This window comes from Anoplolepis gracilipes, chromosome 4 (genome assembly GCF_047496725.1).
Source record: "Anoplolepis gracilipes chromosome 4, ASM4749672v1, whole genome shotgun sequence".
In the NCBI taxonomy this organism is placed as follows: domain Eukaryota; kingdom Metazoa; phylum Arthropoda; class Insecta; order Hymenoptera; family Formicidae; genus Anoplolepis; species Anoplolepis gracilipes.
The window spans coordinates 6,458,811-6,480,593 of NC_132973.1; the positions used below are offsets into that span (position 1 = coordinate 6,458,811).

Genomic DNA, 21,783 nt, shown 5'->3' on the forward strand with positions numbered 1-21,783 from the left:
GCGGCGGTGGTGGCGGCGGACGATCCCAGTGGCGTCGACAGGAAAGGCGCGCACTTTGCCAAGCCTTCGTTGCGCTTCGCTGTCCAAAGACGACATTGTAAAAGCACGGACACGAATCGATAGACGAACGAAATTTATTCTCCGAGATCGTGCACAGAAACAGTATATATAATTTTTGTTTTTCAAGAAAAAACAAATCACAATCTTTTTTTCAATTTACATAAATTAAATGAAATCAATAAAATACAAAGATTATTATGTAATTTATTCTGTATCTTTTCTAATATATCATTATATATATTTTTAAAATTTCCCTTTTAATTATAAATATCAGCATTTCTCCCTTCTGCCTATAATCGTTCAAGATTCAATTGAGGCTAATAAAAAATAATTTCACACGTAAATTTGACCGAGACTAGGCGCGTCATAAAAATCTTTTTTATACCATCTCGTTCGCGATAACAGGGGAACTTGAAAAGTTGAGATTAAAATGCAGTACGATTGCGAGTGCATTGTCAGAACTACGGACGACCACGGTATCCGGCGTGGCCGGTTGGCTACCTTACTTGACCCCTGCGCAACGAGGGACAATTGGGTGTAACAGTCTCCCATTCGTCTGTCCGTCCGCCTGTTCCCTCTCATACGTGTTGCCCCGTACGTGTCCGTGTTTCTCTGAATCCTCGGCCGTGTAATACATCCATTACTCTCGAGGCGTATAATGTGCGTATGTGTATCTCGTCGAGCAGTATACGCGCACGCACACGTGTGTGCCGCTCTGCCTTCCACCGAGGGGAAAAGTCCAACGACGACGACGACGACGACGACGACGACGACGACGACAACGACGACGAAAAGATCCCTGCCGCGTGCATTAAACGAAGAACGTCGGGGTCCTGAAGTCTCGCGAGCATTAAACGTGAAAACTGCAGCTCGTTTGCAAGCAAATCTTGATATTCCAGGCATTATCCAGGTAACAGGTTTTCTCTATGATCGATTATCTGAGATTTAACGTGGAAGACGATAAATTCAAAGCAAAAGAGAAATTTTACAATTATCAAGATGATTAATAGATCAACAAGCAAAATGCAAACTTGCTTTGTAAAGTTTATTGAAATTTAAAAGAAATAAAGAGTTGTATGTTAGAGTTCAATGATTAAGAGAACGTCTTCTCGTTCGCGTAAACTTTCATTCGCGTAGCGATATTTTCGATATCCAAGAAATCCTCGCAGAAGCTCGCTCCGTAAATAAGATTGTAACGATGAAACGTTAAAAATGTACGATGCCTCTAATTACGTTACGATGCTGAGCTGTAGAAAGAGTCAACTACGATGTAATGTCTTCGCGGAACAAATAATCGCGCGATTTACACGAGAATCACAAATATTGCAAGCCCGGTTTCTCGATTATTATTAAAAACGATCCGTCTCACCGCGACGGGACGGGACGGGACGGGACGGGACGGGACGGGACGCGCCGGGAAGAGGATTCATATGATGAATGCGTTAAGCATCGGGAAACTCATAACGGATCGAGCGCGTCCCGTTGACGCGGCATTCAATATTACCTGATGGCGAGACCAAAGCTGAAGAGAAGAAGCGTATCGGTCGCGTACAAGCGAACGCGTGGTGTCCAAGTATCCTCCTCGCCCGCGGGGCGAGCAAAGGGCGCGTGGAACAGGAGGAGGGAAAAGAAAGAGGAGGATAGAGCGCCGGTTGGTTTCGAGCACGCGCCCTGCTCTATTTGGATCTCCCACGTAGCCGTGCCGGTTCGATTCATTTTTTCCTCCAGTCGCGTCTCGCCCCGCGAGCAGGAAATGCGCGCTGTTCGCATTTTACTTGTCGTCCTTTTCCTGCTTTCCAGCCGTGGTACACTGCGTGTGTTCCGCCGACGTAGCGCGGGAAAAAACTGTATATGCTCTCCCGCTACCGCTTCTTTTCCACGTTGCGAAACCGTTAATTTGCACCGTGGATTACGCAATAAAATCTTTCCGCAAGTTTTCAGATTTATCGCGACTTGCAGCGGATGTATCGAGATTATCAACTGTTATTTTAACCTTTCGAAAAAAATGTAAATATATTAAAAGTTTCAAATAATATTTATCCGAAAATATTGATAAGATAAAAAGTAGAACAACTTTAAAATAAAAAAAAAAAAAAAAAAATAGATCTTAAATAATATTAATAAGTTTCTCTAAATTTCGATGCTGTATAAAGACATGGATAGAATTTAACGATGCAATTTATTCCTCTGCATCTCAACCATCTCTTTCTCCGACACTTTATTTCCACTGACAAAGGCTCGATAATTAAACTGGACAATATCTCTTTCCTCTTCTCTTTCTCTGCATGTATAGGTCTATGAACTAATCCAGGCAGTTGTCTCATCTCGATATCACGCCTGCCTATTAATATGCGAAGATCATTAGCTGCGGTCGCTTCCGGGTGGCATGACTTCGCAACGCTCGAAAGCTATTCTATGCATCGCGCGATCGCCCACAATTATCGACGACGATCCGCTGGAAACGTACACGTCCCACGTGCTCTAAGCAACCAGCCAGTGTTTCAATAACGCCCTGGCCGACCCCGCTGTTGTTTCTCTCTCTTCCCCTTGCCTGCTTGCCTGCCTGCCTCAAGCACCTCCGCCGCGCTCTATCTAAAGGCCGAGCATGCGTGCGTGCATGTGTATGCGTGGACACGCGGGGGCCCGGCCCCTCCAGGTCTCGAGTTGAACTCACATGTGAGATCCAGCGAGCCAGGCCTGCTGGTCTGCCAAGGGAATATTATACTTGGCGATGACGCGTACACGCCACGAGGAGGCTATCTCGCCTCGACGAGAGGCTCGGTAGAACGAGAAGGGGAGTAGGGAGGGACAGCAGGGGGAAAGCTTAGGGTGCGCCACAAGGATGAGGCAAAAGGTAGAGAATATAGGGACGGAGAGCGAGCGAGGAGAAATACAGGCGCCGAAGGTTTAATCAGAGGGAGCTATCGACATCAATCTTTCCTCTCACGCGGTTTCCAGAGAACACCACGATCACCACGATCACCGCGATCGCTTAGAATTGGTGGAGATGTTGTTGAAGATCTACACGTACGATCTATGTTTCGCGGAAAAAGTTTGTACAACAATACGTTTTTTTTTTTTTTAAGTAGAGTAATATTCGATAAAGACGAAATAATGGATGCGTACCACGGTAGTTTTGATAAAAAAAAAAAAAAAAGTCATTCCAGTCGAGCCGAACTGTTATGAAACGAACTGATAAAGTGTCATTTCTTACGATGATGAAATAAGAACTTCCTCGTTAATATTTGATCAAAACATAGTTTGAACGATATTCCCGAGATAGTCGACGGTGATCTAAGTTTAAGTCGAAGTGATGTGCGTCATGTACACGATTAATCCCCTGCATAGAAAAAAAATAGACAATTCCATATAGGAGAAAAACGTTGACACCCGTTCCAGGAATATTCCATCTGTTTTAAGAAAATCGTTGCCTGAAATAGGATCCGTAGAATAAAGTTCAATTTCTGCTATTCGAGGCAGAATAATCGATAGAAGCTGGGTTTTAATTAAAGCGTGAGAAATTTTATTAAATTACTAATATAACATACAAATACAAGATTGATGGAAATTCTTTAAATAATATTACATAACTATAACGTGTACGAAAATCTATTTGTGCAATCTGTTTCGAGCTGAAATCATCACAATTGAGATATAATTTAGAATCTCTTGTTTATAATCCAAAAACGCTTAAATTCTCTTTTTAAGATCCGAAAAAGCTTTAAATCTATAATTCGTGACAAAATTTAATATAGAAGTCTATTTATAATATAATATAATGTAGCATAATATATATATATATATATATATATATATATATATATCTAATGTATATAATATAGTATAGAAAACAATTTTGGAAAAATTAAAATATAAACACATAAAATATATAAATATATTTTTGTATTGCATTCTTCAGTCGTAAATTATAGATTATTTAAAATAGATGTATGTTAAGAGTTAATGAAAACGTTTAAGAGAGATAAAAATTATAATCTTATTTAATATGTTAAGTTTTAATATAATTTTATTTTTGATAAAGTATATATGAAATATCTCTTTGTTGCTTTTATAGCAAAAATTTTCAAAGTAAAAAGTGTTGGTACGACTCAGGCAATACATTGTCAGCCGTGTGGCAAAGGACAAATGCATTTTCCAACCGTGACACATACGCTCCAGTAACATTTCTCGGCGGAAGGTGACTGTCCTTGAGCTGGTTGTCCGAATGACAGGACAGGACAGGGCGAGGCGAGGAAGAGGCAATGGTGAAAGACATCTTGAAAAGGAGCCTCGAAGAAAGAAATCGAATCAAGCGCAAATCTCGTCCTCCTGCTATCGTTTTGACCTTGTTAAAAAAATCCGCATTCTTATACCAGAGTCACGTATACATTCTTCGTTTCTCATTTCTCATTCTCGGTATAATGAGCGCGATATCGAATCTAAGCATTTGCAAACGTTATTTCTCGCTCGTAATTCATGTCGGCATAACTTCTAATCACCTGTCGTTCTCTCGCATATATAGAGCCGGCCTACCATTTTACTCTGCGCTAATTAGATTGAATAGCGCAGGCGCTATTCGCATTAGCGTGACGCTTGTTATTGACCGATATTAATCCGCGAGATTGAGCTATCCATGACACTTTTCACTCGACCGAACATTGCGGAGCGCGATCTATATGGCCGAAAGGAGGGGACTCAATCGCCTCTCACCGTCCAATCCATAAACCGAGAGAGCTACCTCCGTTTTGTACTTCGCTAATTGCCCTTGAGGGGGATCGGTTTCCCAGAGACCAATAAAGAGCCCGTTTCTTTTCTCTGCCCTCCCCCCCCCCCCGCCGCCTGCCACCATCTGACCGTTCTCTTTCTCTTAGCCCCTTTCTTACTCTTTCTTTTCCTCTCTGTCTCTTTCTCTTTCTCTTTCTTTCTCCGGTCACGGACCAAATGGGACAGAAGGAGCACGACCGCGATGGAAGGAGAGAAAGAGAGAGAGGCAGGCAGCTAGAGTGCCGTTTTATTTTGGCATGCTGTGAGGAGAAGAGGATCCTTTTTATTTCTTCCGTAGCACTGGCGGCTACGCTCTTGCCTCGCTGTAAGGTATTCTATGATGCTTCGTCGGCTCCAACGGTGCCCCTGCTAAATGGAATACGACCGGAGGCTGGTTGAAAGGAAAAAGCAAGAGATAGAGAAAGAAAAAGAGAGAGCAACGGAGATAGGAACAGAGAGAAAAAGACGCAGACGAAGAAGAGAGGCGACGAAGGGTGGGAGAGATCCCGTGTATATAACTCTCCCCTCGGAGTCTTCTCCTTTTGTCCCCTCGCCGTCCCCCAGGCCTTTTCTAGCCCGGCTATACTTCCTCCTCCCTCCAGGGCCACTCTTGCCCCCATTTCCCCTGGCATTGGGAATTTTTTCGAGGGCTCACCCGAGAGAGGCGGCTCGTAGTCGCCAGGCTGCCAAGCGTGAGCAGACCGACCGCTCTCGGGTCGAACCCACACCTACGGCTCGAGGTCGATACACGCTTCTCCGTTTCGCTTTACTTATTCGCTCTGTTGGGAGGACACGGTATCCGACCGAGAGCAACCGCAGCGAGACTCGCGTGAACACGAGCAAACGAACAGAAAACTAAAACCGGCTCCGTGCAATAAATAAATAAATAAATAAAAGAATCTACCATGTGTGTGTGTGTTAAATCAAATAATAAAGCCGCAGTTGCAAAACAAGAGATCACTTAATTTGCATGTTATTTAATATTATTATTACATTATTTTTAGATTTCTGTTAGGTTAGGTTAAATTATCTGATGATACAATTTTACAAAAAAATCGTAAACAAATTGACAATTTTTCTAATAACTTCAGGTTTTTCTCGAGTATTTTTTCGCTAGTCTTATAAAAACAGAGTTTCTTCGGAAACATATACCTGCCTCACAAAACGAGAGACCGCATCGCTTTTACGAGATCTTTTTCCACGGTACTATCGCTTGCGTGATGCAATTGACGAGATGACTCGTTCGCCGAGTTCACGTATGCGAGGACCATTTAAGGGAGTGCACGTAAGCGAGTTATCATCCCGCACGAAGTTTTCCTTACTCTGGCTTTCCGTACACTCAAGTCCAACGCTAGGTACATCTGTACGAGCATACAGCCCACGTCGACTTTTGTATAAGAGCAAAACAGGAGAGAAGAGCACGAGGAGTGAGAGAAGCCAAGAAAGTGGCGTCGAGAGCGGGTGGGGTGGCGGTCGTTGAGCGGGTGGGTCGCGGACACGGGGCGAGGCGCGTGTTGTAGGGAGGGTCGGCAGGGAGGAGGGTGGGTGTATATTGGAAGAAGCAGTAGGAGTCGGAGGAGAGTGGGCAGTGGGAGAGAACCGAGAACCGAGAACTCTCTCTCGGATTGAGAAAGGGAGAAGATACCGGAGACGAAGAGTCCTGTAATAGCAGAAAGAGAGAGAGAGAGAGAGAGAGAGAGAGAGGTTGGAGGGCGGGAGGAGAGGTCAGGACAGAGTCAGAGAGACGGCAGAAGTGGGAGTCAAGAACCCTACAAGGAATTAAGAGCTTATTCGTAACAGGCACCATGATGAAGATCCTATGCTTCTAGAGAGAAAGAGAGAGAGAGAGAGTATGAAAGAAAGAGAGAGAAAGAGAAAGATAGAGTGAGAGGGGACGGACGGCGGAAGATGAGAGAGGAAGCACGAAACTACCTCGACTCTCCCACACCGAGGATCTTTGGAATACCAATCAAGCGGCTAATGCGTTTGGCCATGCGGGCGTCCAATTGCTCTCAACGAGTCGGCCCGCGTCGAACTTTCGATCTTACCGATACTATATACCGGACGAAACTTCCTGTGAGTACATCATAGTTCCCCGGGTGCTCGTTAGAAACCAGATGTAGCAGGATTTTGAAATATACTAACTACTACTAATATAGTTATAGATATAATCGTATCGAGAATAGTTAGCACACACGACCATTATAAAGATAATCTCATAAAGATTAAACCCTTCAATCTCAATGTAATCTAATGTAATATAAATTTCCGAAAGGCTATCTTAATAACAATATTATACTATCATTAATTAAAAGTGTAATCTTAGAATGCGATATCCAACACGAACTTCATATATTGATATGTTTTTAGAATTGAGTTGTATATACAATATATGTATGTATATATAGAATGTTACACGCTTGATTATACGCTTGATTTTGCACTTTGAGATATAATATTAAATATTGATAATATTAAATCACGTCGATGTTCTTTGTAGAGTCATAATACATTAATGAATCAACAAAACAGAGCGACGAACGCGTTAAATGGAGAACTCTGCGGGGTGCTTATACCAGTAATCATTACAATAGCATCTCTATGAGAAGGCTCTTGTCATCGCCGCGCCTGTGAAATAACTCGCGTAAACGACGAGATCACGGGGCAGTTTACGAGAAATGATCAGTGTCGTGGAAGCATAACAGGTTACGAGTTACGACAGAGGCTTAAACTTTTACTGGTTTAGAAGCGTCAGCGTCTGAGATGTGTTTGTTCCACCGCGCGTACCCTTCTTCCGTCAATATCCATCTATCTCGCTTTTCCGCCGCATCATCCTCTTCGTCTTCGATCGCTATTATTCCGAATCGAAATTCATACGCGTGTTTCGTTTTTCTTTTACGCTTTCGAGTTTCGAATTTCTTCCATTTTTTTTCCGCTCTAAAATGTTGGCGAAAATTGAGCAAAACAAAACACAGAGTTCGAAATTCCACCCCGCTTTCCTCTAAAAAGGAATTCAAATAGAACGGAAAATATTGACAGCGCGATGGTGAGTGGGTAGCAGAGGAAGAGAGGCGCCTTAAACCGGCGCGGCAGAGTGAGATTTTATGGGAGTTTATCTTCCGGTGATGGGAATGTTGGATGGGAATGGAGCCGTTCAAAACTGCTGGCGGTTATCATGGCCAAAAAGACGAAGCGAAGTGATGTGCACATGCTAAGTCGCCGAAAAAAGAAGAAATAGAACGCGCGGAAAGAGATGAAAACGCGAGACGGGAAAGAAAGTCGATTTGAAGTCGATTTGTAGTTACACGTGCGAGCTTGCTTTGTGAATCTCGATGAAAATATATAGAAAACGCATTTTCTTGAATAATTATCAATTTACGCATTTTCTTTAGAAATATGAATAAAGAAATATATAGCTAAAACTTGTTTGTCTAAATAAAAAAAGCTCACTTTACATTCAATTATTTAGATATAATTTTTTTGTTTTAATTTTTTATGCAGAGAGAAAAAGAAAAATTATTCTTGTTCAATAAGACATTTTCAATTAGAAATAATCATTAAATTCTGTAAAAATTACTAACTTCTATGATTTTTGCAGTGTATTAGAGATTTGCAAATTTTTTTATCTTGCAAATAATTCAAAACCTTATGAAAACGAATATACATATAATATATATATGCGATAATATATTTGTTATGTCGCGTTGTGTATTTAGATCCCAAGAACACCTGCATGGAATTAGCACAAGGCTGAGTTATTAACGAGGCTAAATATCGAATAAGAAAGTAGCGAACGAAAGTTGATTCGGTCGGTGTTCCTTGGCGCCTCTTCGCCCTTCGGCTTTAAGTCATTGACGCGATTCAAGCGGTTCGTAATGAAAGCGGAACTCCGTAACGAAGTCCTACACATTCCTGGTTTAACGAACCATCTCCAGACGTATACGCACCCGCGCGCACGCGCGGCAGAATATTCAAGGTCGTCGTTACCGGGTGTGCGGCTTCCTGCGGACCAAGAAACTTTTAATGCCGCCTCGCTCGCAGAGAGAGAGAGAGAGAGGGAGGGAGGAGCTTTCGAATTATTGTGGTGGCTTGCACGACAGAAACGCGTGATGCCGAGACGACATAAATCGACATTGAACAAAACGCATGAAAGCGATAAAAGCGTGGAAATGGCAACGCGTACAACGTTCACACCCACGCGCGCAATACGCTCCCAGCCGGATACGTACGATCCCTACCTACAAGTAATATGAGTTATATTGAAATTACCAGCGCAGCAACGCGACCACCCTCGCAGAATAAATCTTGTAAGCGGCTTTTTTTTTGAATTTGTAAGAAAAAGAAAAATACATATTTGAATTTTAGCTTAATTGTTTCAAATAGTGCGAGATATACGAAAGAGAAAATGGATAAAAATTGAAATAATTTTCCCAAAGTTAGCGTAAAGTAGGATATTTCCATAAAAAAGGATTCGAAATAATTTTATTCAAAGTAAATACATGTTACGAGATTAATTTTGTTATGCACGATAACCATGCATTTTCAACGGAAGCTGCGAGAGACGAACGATCTGATTGATAAATCCTCGACGTATGAGTTGTCGAGAAATGTGATAAAGCAAAAACTTTGTGATTATCCCGATAGCGCGCTTTCGTTGCTCTATTAATTTCCCCGGGTGTAAAAATAAAGCCCGCGGCTGGCTCGATGCGGACCCTCTCAGCGGAGAAACTCACCGATGCGTGACCCGCATCCGGTACCCGAGGTGTGCCGGAAAGGAATCGCGGTGGCGGCGGCGGCGGCAGCGGCGGCAACGACGACGACGACGACGACGACGACGACAACGGCAGTACGGACGATGAGTGTCGGGGTTTATATTTAAACCGCCGCGGACTCATCGGAGTCGCCGTGTCGACTGACGCGCTACGTAAGACGCGCACACGCTCTCGCACGGAACGGCCAGATAACCCACGTGACCTTTTCCTCCCCCTCGCGTCTCACCGCCGACACCGCCTCCGCCTCCGCCGATGCGTCGGCGTGCAACACGCGGCGCCCCCGTTCGCATCGCCGGCGAGAATATCGCGCAGACAAAAAGTAGGGGTGAAAGAGAGACGATTGACACAGCGTGCATATCGGCAGGGAGAGACGCAGGGGGTGGGTGGTGATTCGCGCCGGGTCAGACAGAGAAAAGGGGTGGTGCGACACTGCGTAGTGATAGCTTTCGGTCGCACGCATACAACTAAAACTTGAGCAAATCAGATAATTCATTCGACACTTAATTACGCTTTAAAAATGTGTCATAATCTAAATTATGAACGATAAGTTGTATAGAAGTGTAAAAAAAAGCTTGAAGATTAATTAATAATTTCAAGCGATTAACATGTAAAATCCCTTTAATATTTAGTTAATAAATAAATAAATAATTGCAGAAATAAGCTGGAACGTAATCTCTTATAAGAATATTGCATTAATTTTATTTTGTTATCATTGTAACTTTATATCGCAGTTTATATTTATAGCAATTAATGATAAATCGATTTAAAATTGAGGACTCGCGTATCCCGGAAAAACTATCAAATGACTGGACATAAGATAATTTCCTTCTAGAGACCACAAAGAAATTAGCAAGAAATTAGAATAATTTTCGAATCAACAAATGTAATTTTCTATTAATTTTGATGGGTCTTGGTTTAACAATCAAAAAATATCGATGTTATGTTCTAAGCATATTATAAAGTGTGTGAATCGACTTTAAGAACTCACAATCCAGTAAACCTATAGTAGATGAGCATATAAGAATAATTGCTTCCTACAGCGGAAGGAGGAGAGCAAGTTGAAGTCGAGCGAAAGTATGCGAGTAAACTAGCGGATTTGTAAGTTAAAGTTTAAATAAGTTCGTAACTCTTCAAATCACATTACTGCGTTAAAATTGCCGCGCCGAGTTTTGCAAGAATTCACACTTTTTGCCAAATCAGTGCCAAACAAGTATCTATCCGGCGAATGTCGACATCGATGCTATCGCTAGCAGCGATGCGTACGATAAATCTACGGGGTGTGCGCGGTGACGGGGCGGAGGAAGAGGAAGGGATGACGCATGGGGGTGAAGACCGAGCGAGGGGAATCGACGTACGCGGCGGCCGAAACTCAATGAACTACTATCGATTAGCTGCTCATTTCGCGTCGCGTTCGTGCGATGGACTCGTTAAACGATTCGGCCTCTCCTCCTCCTCCTCCAACCCTTTTCCCGCCAGCCTCTCCTCTTCCTCCTGCACCAACACGATGCCGACGTTGCCTCATATATCCCGCCGTGTTATTCTTCTTTTTTTTTTTTTTTTTTTTTTTTTTTTTTTTTTTTCATTGCACGCCATCACGCCGTCCCGCCAGGGTAGTAAAGCGAGTCAGCGGGGTAGTAGGTCACCCGGGATTTTCGAAACGAAAGACGAGTCACGAGGATGCACGCTCGTTCGAGTTTCACAGGATAGAAGGAGAAGACGAAGGAGGTGAAAGCGGGTCGGACGGGAGGTTTTATAAAGTCCTGTTCTCGCATCATTCCTTTTTCGCTGATAACATAGGAAAATAGTAGATCTTGATAACGTATTCGAGAAGGATTTTAATAAGGCTTTCGATAGATTAAGTTGGATTACTGAACCGTAATCGAGTAAGATGTCAGTTCAGATTTCAGAAAGGAATGATTTTAAAACATTTTTCAAATACATTAATTCATCAAAATATAATAGTTTCTTTTTCAAAAAGAAAAAAAAACACTAAAATCTTTTTAAATATTTTTCATAGGATGATCATATGTATATAGGAGTTCAGTCAATGCAGTTTTTCAACTTTCGTACATGCGAAAAGCAAAATTTCGATAAAATATAACAAAACAAGTACGTGCGTACAGTAAAATCTTTCTTCAAGTGAAAGCACCTTAGAAAGTACAGAAAGAAAAATATTTATTTGTGTACATTCCAAAGTTAGAACAGATGGACGGTAACTTCGAAGCACTTTGTGTATATCTTTTATACTCCGTACATATGTAGCAAAAAGAAGACCTTGATTCTGGGATCTTCCGTTTACAATAATATCTCTCAGTCTGTAGACAAGTTCGAGATCATCGGCTAGGAACGTTGGACGGAACAGGAAATTTACGTGAATCGCGACTCGATTTAACGAGCGATCGTGTTCGATTTGGCGTACGTCCAATCGTCGTCGGCGCTTATGTTGAGAAGGAGAGACGGGAGATCAGCAGCGGAGCTTGTGGAGAGAAGGTAGCGCACGATAGGGAGGAAAAGGAGGAAAAGGAGGAGAAGGAGGAGGAACAGCGGGTGCGTGTCGAAAGGTGCGTTGTACTCAAACAAAGTGAGATATAATTAGACGGCGTGCATTGCGCATACGCTCCCGCGGGAGCCCACGTGTGAAAGTCGCGCCCGTACACCTCGGTCATCGCTAAAAAGATCTCCCGCGTCGATTCGTGCGCGCGACTGGCAAAATAATTGACTTTTTAGGGGAGACCTTCTCCCCCCGCGTCGCGTCTCTCACGTGGCGCCCGAAATCGCCCCCGAAATAGAACGTTGCGGTCTCTCGACAAGGCGAGAGACACGTCTCTCGTTGCGGCTCCGCGAGTGACTTCCTCTTTGCTGATTTTTATCCTTCGATAAAAACTGCGTACTAAGTTTGTTTATTTTTGTATGTCTTAATTTTATGACAATGTTTATCCGATGTTTAGTATTCTATAGTTGCTTGTGTTACAAAGAATTTCATGATTTTATTAGAGATATTTAAATTATCTTTTTAATTATCATTTATTACGGTTAAAATAAAATTATGTTATTTGAGAATAATTGAAACTGAAAGAAATGACCTTAATCTATTTTCAATTTATTTTAAAAATCCATACTTCCTAATATGTAGATATCCATTTTGCAGGTTAAAAAAATGCATTTCAAAATTAAAGCATAGATTTTGATTTTATCAACGGCAGATTTTGCCAATTATTGATAGAAACAAATTAGATATATTTTTTATATACGCATAAATATGCCGATATCTTGTTACATAACCGTTGGAATAGTTCGCTGGCACCAATTTAATTTTCCTTGGAATGGTTAAACGCAAAAACTGTATAACTGGCGAACACGAAGGAAGATTCTGAACGGATATCACATCATAGACGCGCGGCGCCTCGGCTACATTCTGCAGCCCCCGTAAATAATGGAGGCGATTAAGCGTAATATAGGGTACACAGGCTATGCGCCGTAATATGGTCCGAAAGGGTACGATGTTTCTGGTGTCGCGCCCCAACCCTCGTCATGAAAATAGCCCTTAGCATCGAGAAGCGACGCGTGTGCCAACCTTTGCGAGCATACAGCGCGCAATATCTCGCAAGAAGTCATAGCAGAGCCGAGAGCTACATAAAACTCCATCCGACGAATACTTCTTTCGTGCAATGGCGTTACACTCGTTTGATGTATATCACGCTCGAGTTTATTAGATTTTCTCATCGTCTTTCGTAGAATTGCATGTGCTAAATTCGCGAAGCTTTGCTAAATTGCTATTATATTTATAGCGAATATTTGAAAGTTTTAAATATACAAAATTAAAATAATTATATACCTCTTGCAAACAGTGAAATAATATCTAAAGTACTATATAAAAAAAACCCTTTTTCAAGTCTACTTTTGCAAGTGAAATTTGAAAATTACCTTACAAATCTCGAATAAGGTCTAAGTCAGAGTAGATGCATAAAACAGATTGGAACGTAGGAAGCGTCTCGGTTTTTGTTCGCAGCTCCGAAGAGACCGGCATCCGACCTCATTTCCACAGCGTTCAGAGTCGCTTCCGTTCTCGGATCATCGATTTTGCCAAGATTCGCTTTGTTGCCGTTCAAGCTATCGAATGAGAGCCGCTGTCGCGTCGAGACTCATTGTCAGAGGTCTTGGCAACTTTAGGAGAGTGGGCGTTGCTGGCAGTGGTGTAGAGCGTCTATCGGTAGTTCGTACTTTTCGTACGGTCATCGTCCGTGTGTGTAGACACACACACACACACACACACACACACACACACACACACACACACACACACACACACACACACACCACACACGCATCCGTGCTGTATGCACGCGACGGATGTATCTACCTACGTGCATGCGTGCATACGTTGCATCGCGTTCCAATGTGAGAACCCGTTACGAAGATACCTTAATGCGTATCTCGCACTTGAGCCTTCCCTCTCTCTCTCTCTCTCTCCTTCTTGATTGTGTATATAACGCGCGATAACGTGGATTCCCTATGAAGTGAAGTAATATCGATGCCATGTGCAATACGTGTTTGACTGTCTATATCGGAGACCGATGTGTATGTACATACATACGTAATGTTCGTACATGTATGCAGCTGATGCATACGCTTGCAAGGCTAACCTTGTCTTTTATACCACACGACGTATGGTTTGGCTTCGGGTCTTGCGTTATGTATCGATCTCTCGCGTAGAGTGTCGTATCGCGACCGAGTTAAAGCTGCTCGAAAAAAAATTTCTGCAGGCTTTTCGAAAATCAACAGGGCGGGGGCACTTACGAAATTACGGTTAAGCGGGACACGCGTATCAATCTATGATTTACGATCGACGCCGCGAATATTTCGTAAACTCGCATTTCGTCAGAGTGACGCCGAGAAATTCAAGTGTATCATCATCCGTTAAAATCAAACGCAGATATAGCTTTATGTAAGAGGACTCGCGCGTGGAAAGGACTGGACGCGGTCAATAAGTTGATTTTTGTGGTCAGCTAATTTCTTACGTGCAAAGATGTTCCTCTGGAACTGCATATGAAAGCCGCGGTGAGAAGATTTACATAACGAATACGTCTTAATTATACCCTTGTAAACGCAAGAGTCATTTAAATTTACGTCGTTTAAATTTGAAAGAATTAACACTGCTAATGAAAAAAAAAAAAAAAAAAATTATAAAAAATCGGAAGAACACGGTTAAAAAAGAAACTATTGAAAAGTTATAAAAATTATAATAGACTTCTGTTTCAGAAATCGATTTTTTCATATGTCAGAAGATATTTAAAACCTGAGAGAAGTAAGAAATTTTCCGGTTTTTTATTTAGAGTTCTGGATAGCAGCTTACGAGATAAAAAAAGACTTTGAAGACTTTAAATGATAAAACTAATATTGAAAAAAAAAAGAGCGAGTTTTCTTTTAACATTTTTGCGAAAATCTGACAATATACCTCTCATCGGACGATCATATAAATGTGAATGAATTAATTAACGCTGCTGAATGAAAAGAACTGATTAGAAATCGAGAGATTGGATTAAATCTATTGGAAAATTTAAAAAATGATAATAGAATAGAGCTCTGCTTCAAAATCCTATTTTATTATAATTTCTATAATCAGCGTACCCTATCTAATTCAAATTATTCAATTTAATTACGATGCAAGACCTGAGAAAGAATGCAACATTTGATAAATTCACAATTTATCTATCTATTCTTGATGTTTTGCGAAAGACATGTATTTTAAGTTTTTTTTTTTTTTTTTTTTTTTTTCATTTTTGCCTCTAACAAATTAAATTATCCGTAGATAAAAATATCACCGTTTGCGAAAATACTTTCACTTTCCTTGTGAGTCCCCTACTCATAAATCACGCTCGGTCTGCGTTTTATTCCCCAAGTTCACGTACCCGGTGTTCAAAAAATGCTCGATGCACCTCGGATGATGTTAAGTTAGTACGTGCTTAAAGAGCCTAATCATCTAACAGGCGCGATCCAGCCGAAACATAAACGCTGAATGATGACGTTCTACCATATATTGGTTGCACCTTCATCTTTAACGCATGTATGTATACTCGTAAATGTATGCGCAGCGAAAAGAGAGAGAAGCAGAGAGGTATTAGCTAACTCATCTACCTGACTCTTGAGAAACTTTTTGTGACATTTTATCGTGGCAAACCACGAAGTAATCGCAATCGATTTTCAACTTCTTGGAATTATACTCGCGATCGATCTTATTTAATTAATTTATTACAAGCATAGAAAAAATTGTTTTCTAATTCAATTGAAATTAATTTAAGACTAAATTAGTTTTAGATTTTACAAGTTTGATTTGTTTTATTTTAGTTTAATTAATTTTACTAATTTATTTATATCGTTTTATTTTAGTAATTTATATTAGTTTAATTAATTAATTAATTTTAGTTTAGTTTAATTTAAGCGAGATTCTTATTGAGAATATCGTTGATTTTTTTTATAACAAAGTCAGAATAAAAAAAAAAAACTAATCTTATAATAATCTTGTGTATGCTACGTGAATACTATGATATAAATAGAGATAATGACTCGTTTAAACTATGATTATAGTTAATCGCGCTATTAGTGATATCGGCCAATAGTTGATAACATTGCTAACCCAAAGCCTTTAGAATCCCGTGACAGACATAATGATTAGCAGAATGCAAGGAGGAAATCCAGGCGGAAATCGGGATGACTAGCGGATGTTCCAAATTGTGGATGAAGTAGTGCTATTTCCTCCATAAATCAATACCAGGTATAGTCGGACAAAACACGCATGATTAGGAATTAGGGATCACGCGATTGCCAGTTAGGGAATCTTTTAGAAATTGGAGAAAAATAGTCCCCTCTATATAACATCTATATTATATATCATTTTCTTATCATAATTACGTATGTGCACATATTGATTAATTGTGATTAACTATTTATTTTTCTATATTCGCTATTGGACTACGTCTCACGATTAATATAAACATTTCGTTTTTTAGCTAAGAAAATTTAAAAGTTAATTAGGCACTAAATTCAGAATCGTATTAAATTATGCCAGAAGTACTTTATTGCATCATTTCTTTCTATTGTTTCGTACTCTATCTCATTTTGGTTTTGCGACACCAAGTTCACAATCATAGATTTCAATTAGTCGCAACGTCTCATCCGACGCATCTCAAATGTAACAGCATGCATCAATGTCCGATGTCTACCGTAGGGTTGGAATATCCTGGCCGGCCCGGCGGCGGCGTGCGCATAGTACATAATCGAAATGCAAAACGGCACGGGTGCGTCTCTAGATCGATGATATTAGGCGTGATAAGTTATCTCCGGCTCGCCTCGTAATAACGGCACCGCGGGAACGTGATTGATGCACTCGCGCTAGTAAGACACTAGGATCGCAGTTCGCACGGCATAATTAATCGCCGCTGCCAGATTAAACCTGTGGGGCCACAGAGATGTTGATGATTTTACTGAAATGCGAGATGCGGGAAAGGAAGGCGTAGTTCTGGAACAGTTATGACCTTCGGGCACCATTGCAGATTGTGATTTTATAATCACGATCGCATCTAAAATCGCGTTTCGTTGAGCTTACGAGTTAGATTCTGATTAGATTGTGAGCGACGAAAGAGCATATGATTTTCCGAATAATTAATGCAAGTGATAAATCGATCCCAAATTTTGATCGAGTGATTACGAGCGCTAATAATTATGGCAATCGATCATAAAGCGGGGAGTGAGTTACAGAGGGGAAGGTGGCGAATTACCATGCTACTCTCTCCTGGATAATTGAATATCTGCTCGATACTTCGTGCGAGACTTACATACGTGGATGTGTATGGTAAAATTAAGCATAAAAATCCCCTTTCAAATCACGCCCTATGACCGTGCACACCGATATTACGGGGCATTACCATAACTACCGCAGCATTATGGCAATTTTCAATTTTGCCGCGCTCTCGATCGAGCCTCCTAAATGACTTCACTGCTATCATGCTGTACGACGAAAGAAAAATTCGTCGGATGCAAACACGGGGAGATTCAACGAAGAGGAAGTCATCGGGAAATCCGTCTTGCAATATATCGATCGCTCGCGACAAAGATGATTAAAGATTGACGCATCGTTAAGATATTAAGCAGGTACTCTATGGATTATCTATGTTAAAAGTTAATGTAATATATTTCGAGATTCATGAATTTGACATTGCACAAAACACTTTTAGCCTTTTAAAATATAAAATTAATAATTAATTTGGCGATTAAAGTAAAGATTTGCCCTAGAATGTAGAATTAAAATTTTTATTTTCACGAATTTTTGTATACAATCACTATAAAATTTTCACGACACAATCACAATAAAAAATTGCGTTCGATATAAAATATTTGTTTTTGAGATTAAATTATATTCTACAATGCAACTCTTTATTTTAACTCACAAATTAAATATTTTATATTTTTAAAGGCAAATGTGTTTTGCGTGATGTCAAATTCATGAATCTCTGTACGAAGTGTATTAGACGTATTAACTCTTGACAGAAATGAGCCGTAGAGTTTCTCCTTAAATCTTTTCTCGCACAATAGATAAATTAATCTTACCTTTGTTTCGTTCAGATCATAAAACCGGAGTGGTATAGCTTTGTCTTTTGTACTCACCTGAAAAAAGAAAAGACGCATGTGTTAATACAAATTAATTGACCACACATAATGACAGTCATAAAATTCTTTTCAACGTGTAATGACATGACTCTTTTGACTATGGCGCAATAAAAAGTTTATGCGGAGATTGATGTGTTGTTATGATCGATTAGATCGATTAGATGAAAGAGTAAAACGTGTGGTGATTAGATACGGTGGTTTTATCGAGCTCTCGCGTAGTTGTTTCTAAAAGTATATCTCCGATAACGGTATAAGATCGACAGAATTCCTTCACGAAAATAACGGAAAAGGGTGGCATGAAAGGTCTCGTTTCTCCGAATAAACCTATACAGCGTAAATACACCTTCTCTCACCTTTTTCATTCGAATTTATGCGGAATTTCAAATCCGTAAAACATTTTCCAGAATTTATAACCACAAATTTATTTTAAAAAAATAAAGTATCAATGTGAAATATTTTAAATTTATCCCTCTAATTTAAAAACATAGTATTTATAAAAACACATGGAAAATATGTGTTTTTATAAATAAAATTGAGATTTTTTTTTCATCAATTTGCTCAAAGTCTCATGGTTATATAAAAAGAATATAAAATTCGATATTAATGCTCGATTGTGATTTGTGCTTTCGATACACGCTTTATTCTTTTACATGTGTTCCTTTATCTTTTTCCGCTTTTTAAAAAGTGTCATACATTGCGCGCAATCAAACGGCAAGAGGGTGCAACTCCTCTTATTTTTCTCGCTCGCCTGCGTCATCCCGTTTCTCATCTCTCATTTCCTCAAAGAACCAACCATCCGCCGGTTTCCACTCCGACCTTATTTCCATGGTCGCCGTCGTGTCGCGCATCGTCTCGCGAGCTTCCTGCGAGAGAAGACCGACTTCCAGGAACGTTACCTCTGACATTCGCGAAACGAAATGCATGCTGCGTCGCCGTGAAAGAAAGCCGCGGGCATTGCGGCCGCATCATAAACTGACTCTCGATGAGATTGCTCTGCACCGAAGTAAGAATTCGAAAAGCGAAAAGTTCTCGCTATATGTATTCGACGCACATGTACATACGCACGTGTTTTGACACATTTTCAAAATTATTTGCAATCTTTTTTTTTCATGCAGTCGTAGTCTTTTGCTATCTCGGTTTGCACAAAACAGCCCGATAACAATATTAATTCTATTCGCGTACAAAGAGCGAAGGATATAATATTTTACAATTTATATTAATAAATTTCCGCACGCGCGCTAGATTTCAATGATTTAACTTCTGTTCTATAGCATGATCAAAAAGCTCACTATACGCATTACTCGTGTAAAGTAATACCCTCCACGAAAAAGAGCATGCAGCAAAATGAATTGTGGATTTTATTAACATCAAATTTCTGTTTTTAATATCGAATTTCTAGAGCGTCGTCGATCAATATGAACCACTGTTTATTGGGCAGAATTTTTAAAAGTTTGACAGAGAATTTAATTTTATTTAAATAATTAAAAGTTTTTAAATATTTTTTTTGTGGATACTTTTAAGTTTCACAACTATAATTTGTAACAATTATAAAAGTCTCCTGCGAAATGACTTATGGACTTTAATATCGCATTTCCAAGAGTACTATCATTCTTGCTTTCGCGTCGTTGCAAAAGATGAGTAATATCCAAGTATTATACTTTTACCTGTATACTTTTACATTTTTCTTCATTTCTTACATTTTAAAACTTTACAAATATTGTAAAATATATTGATAAACTAAATTTTTCAACAAATTACACAATCGTACTGCTATGAATTCAATTCTATCTATTCGCGTCATTTGCTAAAGATTACCGGCAAGCGATTCGATGACCCAGTGGCTTCAGTTTTCAATCATTAAGAACGAAAGGTAAACTCGATAACGTTCGCAACCCCTTCAATCGCCGTGCTGCAAATTACAGATCCATACATACAAATATACACGTATACGCATACGCTCTTTCTCCCTACGAATTATTCGCGATGAATAACCATTACTTAAGTGCGAACAATGCCGGCGACCCAACCCAGCACGCAACTGAATGTACAGTTTATACGCGCGCATGCAAATAGGTGAAATACAAGCGAGAAAAAAAGAATTCGTTCGAGAAGACACACCCGCTGAAATATCCTCGACAAAGTATATTTTTTTCGATGCATTAAAATTAATCTTTAATGTACGGTGGAAAATTCTCTCCCGTCATAATTTAATAAAATTCTTGCACGAATTTGGACAATTAATATTTTTATTTTAAATAGTTAATTTATATTAATAATTTTTATTTATATGTAATTTATTAAAACTTCAAATATATAAATATAAAATTATTAAAAACTATTATAGCTAAGCAATGCTGCAGTCGTCACACACACACACACACATACACACACACACACACACACACACACACACACACACACATATATATATATATATACATGTATGTCCTTTAATGACGTGAAAATTCTCGCAGGTCTTCGTTACATATCTAGGTGGTAGATCGAGCGAGCGCTACTAAGAATTCAATTAACGGTAATTATACGGTGACCCACCCCTCGTTACTTTTCTCCCGTCAGTATTTTCCCAACCCTCCGCGAGATCTCCCTACCCAACTGTCGACTCGGACGCAGCTGCAGGTGTATTCGCATGTGCAAAAGAGGGGAGCGAGTGAAGGAGGGTCCCTGCCAGAAAGTTTGCGCAAAGTCCCATTTGGGATGGTTGAAACCGACCAGTCTTTCTGCGCTCCTTTCATCCCTTTCCTTCCTCTCGTCTTCCCTCGTTTCTTTCAGACCATCGTGAAAATGGGGCTTGCATTTAATGCTCGACGGAAGGTCCTTAAGAATTGGCCGCGGCATCCGTGGGTGTATACCGACTGGCTAATTGTGTGTTCCGAGTTTTGAGGTTACGGCGGGGTTGAATCGGCGCTTTTATTCCCGCGTCTGGATAAGGGTAGCGGCGGCAGTGGCGGAGCCTGCCAAATCCGACGTTAGCCCCCGGTCTATAGGTGTTTCGAAATCCTCTTTACCGCGGCACATTGCAATGAAAGGGCTGCAACGCGGATTTCCCCGGGAACTTTGGCCGCATATTTAATCTCCTGGCGGGCTTTCAAGAGGACACTATCTTTAAATAGGCATCGTGTAAAATAAATTTTGACTTTAAATGAACATTTTCGAAATTATTCCGGTAGTTTCATTGAGCTCTCTTTAAGATATAAAACTTAAGATAAAAACTAGCCAAACTTTAATATAAATGAATTTTGTAGAAATGAGTAGACAATACAAACATATTAATAAATCGAACTTTAAAAAGATAATATTTGGAAAAAATCGTAAAAATATACTTTTAACTTTTAAAAGATTGATTTGAAGTAACGTCTTTAATTATATAAACGTGTAATTGATTAAAATAAAATTATTTAATTATTTTAGAAATGTTACGATATCTATTTTAAAAACTGTGATATATATATATATATATATATATATATATATATATATATGAAAAATATTCTAAAATGAATTT

General features: G+C 40.0%; 1 protein-coding gene and 1 long non-coding RNA gene across 4 annotated transcripts in view; both read right to left on the bottom strand.

Moving 5' to 3' along the window:
* The window catches only part of LOC140664594 (uncharacterized), a 70,411-nt gene that overhangs the window by 31,248 nt on the left and 17,380 nt on the right, over positions 1–21,783 (bottom strand). The gene's annotated exons all lie outside the window — the stretch shown is intronic.
* Positions 5,452–15,300, bottom strand: LOC140664613 (uncharacterized). Its single transcript, XR_012046477.1, has 2 exons — positions 9,558–15,300; positions 5,452–8,826 (listed from the first exon to the last, which is right to left on the bottom strand). It is a non-coding gene; the product is annotated as an uncharacterized lncRNA (long non-coding RNA).